Raw genomic sequence first — 13861 nt, 5'->3', positions numbered from 1 at the left:
TAAACAAATATAAAATAATTCCTAAGTTAAAACATTAATTTCAGACCACATATTTGGGTTCACTCAAAAGAAATTGATGGGAAAACTAACACCCACCTTCTCCCATCTGGTTTGGTTTGTCCTGAAACCATTTCCCCTCTCTTCCTTTCAAATGCATTAATTCAATCACTGAACTGAAAAAGTCCAACTTTATTTAACATCTGTGCTTTGCTGCACATACATAACTGGAAGATTGCAAAGCCCTTTGCTAAGCAGTATTTAATTATATTGCAAGGAACGTATTTAAATTTGTTAGGATTTTATTAGATGTTGTCAGGGGTCATACACCAAACCGGTAGGCTGGGGACAGAATCCATACTAATTTTCTCTAGACACCACTAAAGAGAAAATTTGGCAGTGGACAAACCATCACTTCAGGGAACCTGCTGCACAATGAATTCAGACAAAACTGAGTCACTTTCTTACTCCCTTTACACTCCTTCCACTCCAGTAGGCTTTACTGCTGTTGTCAGGAAGGTGCTTTTGCTGTCACCATGACAGTTCTAAGCCCCAAATTGTCTCTTTTTCACCCAAAGAGCCATGCAGTACCTCCAAAAGCACAAGAACCAACATCCACATTAAAAGGCAGAACTATTGCCACTTAGACAAATTAAATATTGTATGGTAAAAGCTGTTTCATTGGATCCAAAGGCTACAATTGAGGAAAGGGAAGCAGATGTCTGCTCGCTTTATAAACATTATATACAAGCACAGAAGCATGAGCAAAAAGAGATCGTGTCAATGCAGAAAGAATTTCCTTCAATATTTCAGCTTTCCCTCATAACAAGGCATTACCAGAATCTATGTATTTTTGGTGTACACACAAAAATAGTATTTACTCATAATAGAGTCTAAGAAAAAAATGCAGAAAAGGCAATGACAACCAAAATGTGAAGACATAATGATAAATTATGACACTCAGTAATGTCCCACCCCACCCCCCCATTACCACTCTTTCCCTTCCAAAAATTTCCAGGCATATGGAGAAGCAAGTCTCTCCTTCCTGTACGAATCTTTATTCAAAATCTGAGAAGCCTGTTCAAACTACATAGCATCTGTTAATTGTGCTATGGATCTTCAAAACTGAGGGGAGGTTGCATGGCACAAGGTGATACAGAGCAGAATTTTTATTCACTTACAGTTGTCCAAAATTAAATTGTTTTCTATATTTGCTAGTTTTAAGAAGTTAAAAAGTAGGGTCCTTATGAGAGTGAGCTAAGCTTTTATCATTCACAAGAAGCAGCATAGAAACATGCCTCACAAAGCTATTTGCAGGCAACCAGGGTTCTGCTGTGTTAGATAAAGAATGAAATCAAATGGTGTGATAATGAAAGGTGGCAAATTAAGAAATATTTTGCAGGGCAATTTCAACTACCATGGTGGTCTCAGAGACACAGGAAACTTTCTGTTAGTTTGTTCAGTTACTTTTTGGGCTGAGATTTTCAATGTTTCAGGAGCGAAAACTGAATGCATGACTATCTCAGTCACCTTTGAAAAATCCAAGTAATAATAAAGCAACAAGCAAAATCTAGATAAATGCAATCCATTATTTGAGCTCTGAGGATCCAGTATTTGCTTTTTTCCACCCAGATAATTGCTCAGGTACTGGAAACCTGGCAAGATGACCTGCTTGCTTTCCATTATAAATGCAAAAATATCCTATTCAGTCTCATTCCAGAGCTGTTACCCTTACTCTAAAAAGGCAAACTGAAATGAGATCAGTAATACTTGTTTCATCACTGCTTCTGGAAAACGTTTTTTCCTGATGTGTGATACCCAATTCAATATTCCATCTGAATGCTTTTGATATGAAAATGCCAAAGTGATAGTGCATATGAGCATAGAATAGCTAAATCTGCACAGCAGAAGGCAGAAGAGAGCATCAACTGGCATCAGAAACCTGGACTGGAATTTACATCTTGGTTAACGTAACTGGCAGTTTGCTAGATTTTTTGGGTATGGGGGGGGGTGTGGGGGTGTGGTGTTTTTGTTGGATGTTTTTTAGGGGGGTTGGGTTTTTTTAAGATTAAATAATCAATGAACATGGGATTCTAGGTACAGCTTCTTTGGCAAATCAAAGCACACAATCTTCAAAAGAACATAAACCAAAAGTAGTCTGAATTCCTTAACACATCCTGAAAATAAGATGTGCAAAAATTGACAGAAGTCAGACATTAGAAAATTTTCCAGAACCTGGGTTGCAATGCAAAATTTATCATGCATACTTGTTGCATATTATCTCATTACAGTAGCTGTAAAGTTCTCCAAACTTACACAGAATAATATTTTTAATCTTAGAACACTGTTTTTATTCATTGCTGAGAGTTGAGTGGCCCCATGTATAAGTGAGTGCTCCTGTACTGGTTTCGGCAGAGCCAACTACATCACCTGAGAGTTTGCGCTTAGTGACTGAGCAAGCCAGCACCCAGACACCCTAAGCATTCAGGGAAGTTAAGGACATAAGTTTGCAGTCAGGCCACCTTTTTTAACTTGTGAGAAAAAAAAAAGCATCACTAAGGAACCACAGCAAACAGTAACCTTATGAAAGTGGAGACCAAAAGAACTTGATACAGGATGTTGCTAACCGCCATCTTTTTGTTATATCTGTCACAGCCCCCACACAAAAGAGGAAAGGGTTGTGCAGACCCATTGCTGGAAGACCTCCATTTCAGTCCATCAGTAATATCACTAGCACTTCAACACATTTAGATTTACTAGCCTTCCAGTCAGCTCACAAACCACAAGAGGTGATAAAGCTGGCAGCTTGCATTCTAGAGAGAACCTCAAAGCTTTTTAATGAGAAGCCACACAACCGTATAACACAGACGATATTGTTATGAACTTCAAATACATAACAGACCTATTGAAAAAAGAACAAATATCAAATTCAGAATGTTAATTTTGGAAACATAGTAATTGTGCCATATACTATTCTTAAGCCTATATTTTAACATCTCATTGGAAGAGAAAGATATTCCTGAATAGTCTTTCCCTACAGAAGTGGCTGAAAAATGCAAATGGTAAGCAAAGCTGAAAAGAGAAAATGCAGGAAAGTTTTTTTTAAGTGTCAGCTACAGCAATTTTAATGCTATGCAAGATTCAGAAAAAAGTTTAATTTTTAAGTTGAATTAATCATGTTAGGTTCAATAGAGTATGGAAATTAAAGTTTGAAGTTTCAAAATCATACTTAATGCTACATAAGGCTTCCTTTTAAAAAATAAATTACTACTCTTTGATAAGTCTAAGAACTTCCCAAGAACAGAAAATGACCCTGTTAAAACACAGATATAATACTGATCACCCAGCTTTCAAGTATTATCTAAATACATGGTGCATTGAACTCATTGAGTGGGAAGTCAGCTCTTTATTGAATTGCCCACCAGGCTTCAGATGGACATTATTTAAAGTAAATCAAAGAATAAATTAGGTTAAGTCAAAATACTGCTGATTATGATCAACCCCAGATATTAGATTATGCAACATTCTGATAAACTTTTATTCAAGAACTCACAAGTTCCTCATCACTCATCAGGCACGCAGAGTTAGGCACTAATTAAGAAAGTCCTAACTTACACAACAAGAGCTGTTACAACTTAAAAAAAAAAAAGGTCTTTAAAAAGAAAGAATTCTCATTTGGTATCTTTAAGCAGCAGTTAAAGACAGGGTCCCATTCTAAATCTGTATTCTCAACAGCTCTCAGAAACAGCAATTGGTACTTCATATCATATACGAGAAAACTTCACCCCTTAAAGCAATCTTTCACACATTGCTTCTATGCTTATCTATAAATATAATGAGCAATCAGCTCCCACAGTGGTGCCTTGCTGTCTGTCTAGAACTACTCTTCTATTGTAAAATTTTCAGACAGTGCTTTTGCCCATTAATAAACAAAGCAGTCAGGCTTGCCTCTTTTCACTAGTTTAATCTCAGAATATCTAAGCTGCACACAAACCCATACATCTTTATGAGCACATATTTGGCACAGAAACAAACTTTATTAAAGATCTGAATTTCAAGCTACAAATCAGAAATGGACTTTTTGATGGCCTTTCTTTATATACATAGTACAAAGTACACCATTAATAAACAAACATATGCCCTAAATTCCCAGAGTCAGCTTCATAGAAAAGCTGTCTTTATGAAGATAATGTTAGATCTCCCTCAAAAACCACATTTGCTTAATAAAGAAAGCGTGTGACAGACTACATCTGCACCCATATTACCAGAACATACATATATAAAAATTAGAGACTACTGTAAATGCATATTCACAAGGATGCCTTGTGATACAATGCTTAATTTCATATCAGTTTAGCTATCTCCCCTATGGGGACATAGCTGTGGATCTCCTATTTCTCTTGAGCTTGTCCATCCATGTTCTAAATCCAATATCTGCTTTAAATTGTTGTGAATCTAATCCACTAGGGGTTAAGAAAGCTCTTAGGAAGAGGCCTTTCAAGTTTTAACCATTGGAGCTCTTACCATGGCACCAGGAACATGAGTGGCATATTAAATAGTTACGACACCAGATATGGACACAATCCCATTTGAGTCAGAAACTGGGACCAGCTACAGGAAAATGCTAATGCGCAGTCAAAGACAAAGTCTCTGGATTCAAGCAGGGCAGACATTCAATGCACTTCTTGCAGTTGCATTTAGGAGAGGCATCACCTGTTTCCCCAGATGTTTACATGCTCCTTTAGAAGATAACTAATCAACCAGCTAATCAACCCTGATTGTGTTATGAGAATTTTACAATTAATGGATACTCCACATGGAAAACAACCCCCAAACTTACTGTATTTCATCTATCCACAGTAGTCCCATGGATTTGTATAAATTGCAGTTGCATCCATGCTTAAAACAAATTATCCTGATGAAGCATGGAAGAAGCCAAACTGAAGTAAAGCTGTTGAAACTTTTTCAGGGAAGGTATGTTTTATGTAAGTTATGGTACAGCTTGGCCTTCTTTTTTCCAAAGGGGTTTCTCAACACTAAGAAAGGCAGTTGGCTTTACAGGGACTACATTTACATATTATACACTGTTCTAGTCACACAGCCTGAATTCAGTGACATCATTCAGGTTACATAGCTGCCCATTTTCTTTGTTCCTGCTATTAAAGGCAAACTAAGTGCATGATATAATGAAGTGAAAACTGTGGCACATTACTAATGTAAGCAGAAATACCTAAAGAAAATTTAAAAAAGAAAACTCAGCTAAACAAATCTTAGATGCATATGCTTAGGTTTACTACAAGCACTTCCATTAAAGCATCACTTAGGCCCAAGTTTGAGAATATTTTGTAGCTTAGAAATCTATACAAGTATTTCTGCCCTGTATAATGAAGTAGGCAACTTAAAAAAAACAGATATATCAAGAGCCAGTTGATATATGAGTACTTACGATTCATATACATTTGCTAGCTTGTATTTGAGATCATCTGACCTAAATCTATTGCTTTCCTTTGTAGCAAACAACAATATGAAATATTTAATTGGTATTTGATTTAGGATATTTTTGTATGTGTTGATGCATTGGTTCAACTTCCTGGCTAAATTTTTTTGACTGTTTTTACTATAAGGGGCTGGAACGCTGAGACAAACTGAATGCACATCATTTTATCTACACAGATTTTTGTATGTTTGTGTTTATAATCAGTTGCTAGTTGAAGGGCAACTTACAATAGTTATGGAAGAAACATAGTCCTTTCTGTCCCAAAAGCTTGCTTTTACAAATATAGGAATACTCAGGTTACATATATGATTTTTCTATCCCTGTCCCCTCTTTTTTCAGAACGCTTTTCTGTCCCTCTTCAGGTGCTGAGTCCTGTTCTTTTCCTTTAATTTCTCCTAAGTAGGAAATAAATTTATTTGGTTTTGCATTTGAGTCAGACTTTTAAAGCCATCACTGCCAAACTGGGCCTAACACCAAATACAAGAAGTAGATTCCCATGAACAGAAATTTTCTTCAAGCTCTATATTAAAGAGCCACAGATTTAACACACACAGGCTGTCTTGCATATTACATGGAATAAGGCTTTTTTATAATGTCCATTTTATATACTGTTTATTATTTGTTCCCATAGCATACACACAATGTTTGATGGCCGAGAGCATAAATTATTGCAGTATTCTCAGAATCAAAGTTCACTGACTATCTCTGTTAACTAATATGTTGCTTTTGCTTCTCTAATTCATATAACAATCATTTTATAACTGAATTCTTCTACCAATAAAAAGTGATCTTCCTGGAAGAATAACAAGGAGTGGGTAAACACAACCTTATTTAAGTTTTTGATTATTTGCAAGACTAGGTTCTCAAACTTCACTTTATGTTGACCTTAGTCTTGGTGTATAAAAATACCAGAGATCAATAGAATTTAACTCCACAAAATGGAATAAACTTGCTTTCCCCTCCCCCCCCCCCCCCAGCAACTGCAAATAACTGACTTAAGGTGCAGCTCTAATAGAATGTGAATGCAAGCTATGCGTTTACTTTACATTTCTTTGTCCATGCTGCAGAGGTAAATAATAAAAATTTTGGAATCCAAGTAGAACTTCTGGTCCTACTGGTAAGGAAAGAAAAATAAAAGAAAGTCTTCCTAGTATCAAGAAACACAAGTTGTATATACAATTGGACTGTCAACATTACACATCTTCTAGAAGGAAAGCCATGCCACTGAAAATTTCTCCTCCTTAAAAAAAAGCATTAAACACCTTCAGCTACTTTTCAGAGGCTAGTTTGGTATAGGACGAATATCTTACCCAAGCTCATGATCTGTGGCAACACCAGAAAAACAAATCCTTCTGAGACAACCAGTGATACCAAGAGCACGTACAAGAGATAAGGGCACCATTCAAACTTCCCTCATGAATATTTGTTAGGAATCACATCACCCTGCAATTAGAGCACAACTTCATCAAAACCTTTTCCTAGTTTCCCTATACATACAATTTAAGGGCCCAAGCCTCCTCTCTGCCTCACGGCACGCATGCATAACCACAATGTCCTCAAACTACAAGGGCAGCTGAGTGAAATGAAGAGCCTTGGAACAACAGAGCAGAGACTGCATTTACACAGGGAAGTTTTCACAAGCATACACAACTGCAGCAAGAGCAACCTTACCCTTAACATGAAGCAAGAGCCTTTAAAATCTCAGACTCCCAGTCACATCCAGATAAGAAGGAAACCTTCCCTTCCCCTTGCTCCCAGCACCCACACAGCTACTCCAGCAGCAGGCCAGGGCTGTAAGGGATGTTAACAGAAACAACCTACCTGAGGGCATCAGCTTTTTCCTGAGGTACTGCCTGAGCACCTTCCCTAGAGAGCTTACTGCTGGCTGGAGCCTGGCCCTATATAGCTTCTGCTGAGGGGAAGGTGCTGGGCCTGGGGGCGGGCTGGGCCCAGGTGCTGCCCCTCAGGGCCCAGGTGCCGCCCCTCAGGGCCCAGGTGCTGCACATCAGCCCGGGTAGTGACCACAGAGCTGCTGTGCCCCCAGGGTCACGCCATGTTGCAAACCCTTGCTGAAGCTACTTCTCCAGCTTCCTTGCATGGGGGATAAGGGCTGAAGAGAGTTACTCCGTGCTCTGTGAGCTACAGCACGATGTGACAAAGCTGCAGACAGCACCAGGTAGGTGTGCTCCATGGGCGCTGGTGAGGGCTCTCGGTGGCAGGGCGTGCCTCAGTGCCAGGCCCATGTTGTGGGTTTGGGTGAGGATCGGTGCTCTGAAATGCCTCCCCAGCCTGGAGCAATCAGGGCAGCAGGCAGTTAGGGTATGCCACGCCTCAAGGCAGCAGGCAGTTAGGGTATGCTGTGGGAGGCCTTCCTTCCCCACAGCGGCTGCAGGGAGATGGCTCCTGTCAGCCCCTGGGCAGAGGGCTGTTGCGAGGGGGAAATATAGGGAGTGGAATTAGGCCGTTTGCCTGAAGTGCCTAAATGTGAACTGTCTGCAGGGACCAGCTGAGCCACCAGGGTCCTAAATGTACAGCCAGCTGGGAGGTGGAAAGGCCCAGGACAGGCCTCAGAAGAAGCTGATTGCTCTGCCAGCCTTCAGGATGGATCTGTGCATGTTACTTAACTGGGGACATGTCACCGAAGGGGTGGGAGCGGGGCTCTGCCTCTGCAGGCTTGCTTACTCTTCAGAGACTAAGACAGACATTGGGGATGTTTCTGCCTTTGACTGACTGCAAGGGGTTTTGATTTTTTTTAAAGGCAATTACAAAGCCTAAGGTCTTCCATACTGCAAATTGTTTAAATGCTGTATCACTACCTGCACTCCTCCTGATTGTTTCACCACCCTTCAGCAACCTGTTATGTAGTGGTCAGCTAATGCTAGCTAGTGAGTATGCTTTTTCACAAGGGGACTTCACTTCTGATATTAAACAGCAAAAAAATAAATTGCACAGTAGTCTATGGGTATAGTGAGTTGTTAAAAGTTTTCAGAGCCCTTTTTGATTCATGCAGACAAAGAATTTCACCTCCTGAAGTCACGCCTACAGCGGTTTTTTGTGTGGTGTGATCAATCTTTTGAGTTGCACTAATTCTTAATTAAGTACGTAAAGAATCTGCATTGCCTGGTAGCTCTGTCCTACTGTGACTTTAAAAAAGTATCAGTTCAAAATTTTTTGAGCACTGCAAAGAATTCAGAATGTTTCTGCTTCTAATACTCGGCATCTGTCTAGAAAACATATCAATCATGATCACAAACAGCTGTTGCATTAGACTTTTAATCAGCCATGATTTTCAAAAGAGACAAAGAATGTTGGAAGGCATGATGGAAAGTTATTGCAGAGAATGCCCTACTTGAGAACTCCAAAATCCAATTTTAGGGAGACAGAACTTTTCTAAGCACTGTAAAAACTCTTCATGTATAACAGATTATATTACAGATAGTATAGCTATCTGATATAAACAGAAATAAAATATTTGGACACAATGCACATACAAGCAAAAGTGTAAAAGGTGCTCTGGGAAGGTATTTTGTTATTAAATATAAAAGGTATGTATCACTAGCTAGCACGGATTGCAAAGAATAAAATTGTTGCCCAGCAGTCCATTTTCTCTTCAAGTTCCATAAATCCCATTAATGAGGGGTTATGAAACCTTATTGGAGATACAACATATCCCTTTGCCTAGAAAATGTTGATGTCCAAAAATGGCCAATTTCTCTTCTCAGTAACATTAGTGTAAATCTGCATTAGCTCTGTTGGATTCAGGAGACATTACAGGGTAGCTCCTGACTCATTTTTAATAGAACATGCCAATTTGAAATAGTAATATGACTACTCCATGTTACCTGTCTGACATAAAAACACAAGATTGAAGAAAAGAAAGGCTACTTCTAGAATTGCTTTGTTTTTAAAAAAATCCCAAACTCCTGACATTCAACTATTGTAAATAGCTTCATAAAGTACTAGAAGGGATATATCATACAATCTCTTTAAAATACTTTTGAGTCCAGAGCCTTAGGGCATCCTAAACACATCCACACTGGGAACATCAGGCATGGTGTTTGCTCCCCAGTCAGCCCGCATAAACTTTTCTAGTTTTTGACTTGATCCTGACTCATCTCCTGATCCCTGCCTGACTTAAATGTTGCCTGCTGACCCCTTTTTGGCCAGGAACGGGGGCTGGGTGTCTTACCTGCCCTCTCTGACTACCTGTGCCTGCAGCAGAGGTGAATGTTGCAAAGGCTGGTGCAGCTACTTGGGAGCTGTTTTCTCTGTGTGAGGGATAAATCCTGGAGCTAAGGTCCTAGGGCAAGCAGTCAACAGACCTAACATCGACCAGCAAGTGACATAAACTTCCTGGTAATAGCCAAGAGCTTTTGCTTTTGTCTAGGACCATGTACTTTTGCTTTCCTTACTCATAAGCAGGTGAGGGCTCTCCTTCATTTTGGGCTGCCCAGGCTGCTTAAGAGGGCACACTACAGCCATTACTCTGCCTGCCTTTTGCCTCCTTTTCCAGCTGGTTATTCTTACTGTGCCCAACTGCAGTTCAAGCTCAAAACACCATGAATAGCAAAGGCATTTGGTTTGCAGAAAGCTTCTGTGAGATGGGCAGGCCAGACACAGCATAAAACTGTATCCTAGGGCAGAAAATAAGATTATTCTGTCATATCATGATTTGTGTGTACATCTAAAAGAATAGCCATGGGATCATGAGGCAAGCCTGACACGGACACCAGAAACAGTCACTCATGACAAGTATTACCTAGAAAGTATATTAGAGGAAAGATTAGGACCCAGAAGTCCTCTACCGTCTATCTAGCTGAGGCAACATTAGCAAATTGGTTTTATTTAAGTGGTCGGAGACACATATGTGGTGGATTGACCTTGGCTAAATACCAGGTGCCCACCAAAGCTGCTCTATCACTCCCCTCCTCAGCTGGGCAGGGGAGAGAAAATATAACCAAAGGCTCATGGGTCAAGATAAGGACAGGGAGATCACTCAGCGATTACAGTCACAGGCAAAACAGACTTGACCTGGGGAAATTAATTTATTGCAAATCACATCAGACTAGGGTAATGAGAAATAAAACCAAAGCTTAAAACACCTTCCCCCCACCCCTCCCTTCTTCCCAGGCTTAACTTTACTCCTGATTTTCTCTACCTCCTCCCCCGCCAAGCAGCGCAGGGGGATGGGGAATGGGGGTTTTGGTCAGTTCATCACACATTGTTTCTGCTGCTCCTTCCTCCTCAGGGGGAGGACTCCTCACACTCTTCCCCTGCTCCAGCGTGGGGTTTCTCCCACAGGAGACAGTCCTCCATGAACTTCTCCAACGTGAGTCCTTCCCACGGGCTACAGTTCTTCACGAACTGCTTCAGCATGGGTCCCTTCCACGGGGTGCAGTCCTTCAGTAACAGACTGCTCTAGCGTGGGTCCCCCGTGGGGTCACAAGTCCTGCCAGCAAACCTGCTCCAGCGTGGGCTCCTCTCTCCACAGGGCCACGGGTCCGCAGGTCCTGCCAGGAGCCTGCTCCAGCATGGGCTTCCCACGGGGTCACAGCCTCCTTCAGGCATCCACCTGCTCTGGTGTGGGGTCCTCCAGGGGCTGCAGGTGGATATCTGCTCCACTGTGGACCTCCATGGGCTGCAGGGGGACAGCCTGCCTCACCATGGTCTTCACCACGGGCTGCAGGGGAATCTCTGCTCCGGCGCCTGGAGCACCTCCTCCCCCTCCTTCTTCACTGACCTTGATGTCTGCAGAGTTGTTCCTCTCACATATTCTCACTCCTCTCTCAGGCTGCTGCTGGTGTTGTGCAGTTTTTCTTCCCCTTTCTTAAATATGTTATCCCAGAGGCGCTGCCACTGTCACTGATGGCCTTGGCCTTGGCCAGCAGCAGGTCCATCTTGGAGCCAGCTGGGATTGGCTCTGTCAGACATAGGGGAAGCTTCTAGCAGCTTCTCACAGAAGCCACCCCTGTAGCCCCGCTGCTACCAAAACCTTGCCATGCAAACCCAATACAACATAGTAGATTGTAATTTCATTTCTGATGCCGTCTCTTCCCCAGAAAACACCAGGTTCCAAGTATTGCTGAAATGCCTACTGAAACTTATTGCACATTGCATCACGTGAAAGACAGACAGAAAACTCTTGGGAATGAACATTCCCTTGTCCTTCAGAGGTTTTTCACACAGGTCCTAAACAACAAGCATTTCCAAAGTGTTCCCAGACACAATTTTAATTAACAGTATAAATCAGATTCGTAAATCAATAAAACTTGTAGAATTACATAAGTGTGGAATTACAGAATGATTGTGAAAACCAAACCAAAACAAAAAACCCACCAGCGTTCAAGCCTGATTAACATGGAGCTACATTACCTGATCTGCCTGGCTGGCCAGGGTTCTGGTACCAGCACCAGTGATTTACAGAGTGTTTTCGGGAAAAAGCACTCCAGATATTTCAGATGTGATCTAGAGACCTTCCATTTTTGAGGTCTGAGTGTCACCATTTTCACTGGCCTTGATGCCCTGCTTTGTGAATGAGTCAGCACTTTATAATTATCAGCAAAAATACTTCTTTAATGTGCAAGAAAATGTTTTTCAAAAATCAGTAGCATGAATCTCATATCTTTAGATGCTATAGGTGCAGCTGGGAGTGGGGCAGCCTGTTGAAAAGAAAGTAGCCAAACTGAGCGTCATTTTAAACTTTTCATAATAAACATTGCCAATAATAAGTCAACAGGTAAAATATACATCCTTGAACCCTGTCTTAATGTTTGGCATCAAAAGTTCTACCCTTTCTCTTCAACCCCTACTTAAAATTCAGAGAGAACTTCCAGGTGAAAAAAATAAGAAGGGGGGGGGGGGGAATCAAACATGAAACAAATTAATGTTTTACTAGCAAGGTACCTAAAAGTTATTAAAAATGCACAAAGATCTAGTCTGTTTTATGTCATGTGCCTAAATGTTCCACCACTGGCCACTAACTGAAAGAAGCAGAGTAGTAAAGTTGACAGAAATTCTTGAAAGTCATGCTTAATTCCCGCTTCTGTTCTGCAGAGCAGCCCCAGTGAAATAAAAAAAGTAATTTTCTCAGGCATTGATCAATCACATTCAGGAATTAAAATCCTATCATCTCTTTGGTTCCATTGCAGTAAGAAACTGATCCATAAATGAAAAACAATGTAGCACTCAGAAAAGAAAAATAATAGGAGAGTGTGTGTGTTTTTTCCTAGTGCAATTAACTTTATTTTAAAATATATCAAAAGAAAAGCAAATACAGGAAGACAGGAATTGCCATACCAAACCAGATCCAAGATCCACTGTCCAAGACAAAGAGCTTGACATGGAAAGCAAAAAAATTCTGCACTAGGAAAGTATGAGATGATCTTTCCACACTCTCCATTCCCGGTTCTTTTTCTTAAATTAAATCACTTGATTTGAACCCCATCATGTCTGGAAGTCATTTATGTTTTCCCTGCTAATGGGCATTACTTTGCACAGGTATCCCAACTGACCTCCACTTCTGCTTACAGTCCCCTGTTCCTCTTGACACTTAAGTCTCCATATTCAGCAAGAACTCAGAAATGCTTTTTTAGCTGTTAGTACTCACTAATAGTCATCTTGGAAATTTGTTACACCTGGGTTGCCAACACTATGAAACACATGTCTCTGACAGCCTCTTAATTTAGGTGTGTTCTCAAGAAAAGCATGTTCCAACAGCTCTTTCACTCTCCAAAGTTCCTGCCTGCCCATATTAATGATATGAATCAGCACTCCTGTTAACATGTCTCCCCATTAGTGTTGCTTCTCGTAATAGTGTTTGGGTTTTTCTTTTTTTTTTTTTTTTAACACAGAATGTGTACAGCACATTTTTGCACAGAAAAATATGGACATTATCTGCTACTTTCTGAGCTACCTAAATCTTACCTTGTACTTCTCCAGAGGTTCCTGGTTGAGATCTTCAGTCTTGGCTTTTTATTCCATTAACTGAATTGAAACAGACATCTAAATTTAATGGATAGCTCTGAAAGTCCTAATTCCTATTCTGTAATCACTCTGCCAAACTACTACAGCATCTGGCCCTGAATACCTTAGACTACAGCAGCAGCTGCATGGCATATATAGCTATACAGAAGTCTCACCTATGAAACACCCTTTGTTGTAGGATCAAGATAGAACTGTACAATGTGAAGGATATGGGCAGGGATTAGCCTACTAGAGCAACTCCTTTTTACTGACCCATCAGTTATAGGTATGTGTATATAAAACACTCTCTTATATTTATGCCCTGCTTCCTCTTTGATTCCCATAAAAATAAGTAAGTCACATAACTATTTTTTTTCTAAAATGCTTATTTGTTCCCCATTACTG

At 40.5% G+C, this 13861-nt stretch overlaps 1 long non-coding RNA gene across 3 annotated transcripts in view; it reads right to left on the bottom strand.

The window, feature by feature from the left end:
• LOC127019389 (uncharacterized) overlaps positions 1–7353 on the bottom strand; it is a 221068-nt gene extending 213715 nt beyond the window's left edge. For all 3 annotated transcript variants that reach the window (XR_007766900.1, XR_007766901.1, XR_007766899.1), the window contains exon 1: positions 7316–7353. This is a non-coding gene — a long non-coding RNA (uncharacterized LOC127019389). The remainder of the gene's footprint in view (positions 1–7315) is intronic.
• Positions 7354–13861: the final 6508 nt, after the last annotated feature.

The sequence above is a fragment of the Gymnogyps californianus genome, chromosome 8, assembly GCF_018139145.2.
Source record: "Gymnogyps californianus isolate 813 chromosome 8, ASM1813914v2, whole genome shotgun sequence".
Lineage (NCBI taxonomy): Eukaryota > Metazoa > Chordata > Aves > Accipitriformes > Cathartidae > Gymnogyps > Gymnogyps californianus.
Note: the sequence above shows the minus strand (reverse complement) of the source record. Positions and strands in the feature narration are given on the sequence as shown.